We start from the raw sequence: 492 nt of genomic DNA on the forward strand, positions 1-492 counted from the left end.
ATGTCTCAACCTACTTTGTTTCTTCTAAATGAAATCTTTCTTTGCCTTGTCAAAACTAATTTGTGCTGTCACCAGAGAGACAATGGAAGCACTCCAAAGAGAAAGGAATGAACATATGTGACTGTGTATATGCGTGTATCAGCTAGTTCAGATGCATGTGTACATATCTCAGTATGCTTGCTAAAACTGTTGAGCCCATTAAATCTAAGAAATGCAACTAAGACTCCAGAAATCTGCTTGGTAGATGATTAATCATATATAGGATTTTCTGTGTCTAAGGCAGAAAGTAAACCTCCAGAGATTCACACAGAAAGGCTGCACCTGTTGTGCAGATAGGCAAAGGACTGATCAATTCTTGAGAAATAATAGAAGCCCTGGAGAGGCCTTGGGCCTGGCCTCTTCTGTGATTAAGTAAAGGTCATTTGTGCTGTTCTTGTTTTTCACCTTTCGCCATTAGATCAGCCCAGCCACTTAACCTTGAAATATTTTTTT

The sequence above is a fragment of the Corvus hawaiiensis genome, chromosome 16, assembly GCF_020740725.1.
Source record: "Corvus hawaiiensis isolate bCorHaw1 chromosome 16, bCorHaw1.pri.cur, whole genome shotgun sequence".
Lineage (NCBI taxonomy): Eukaryota > Metazoa > Chordata > Aves > Passeriformes > Corvidae > Corvus > Corvus hawaiiensis.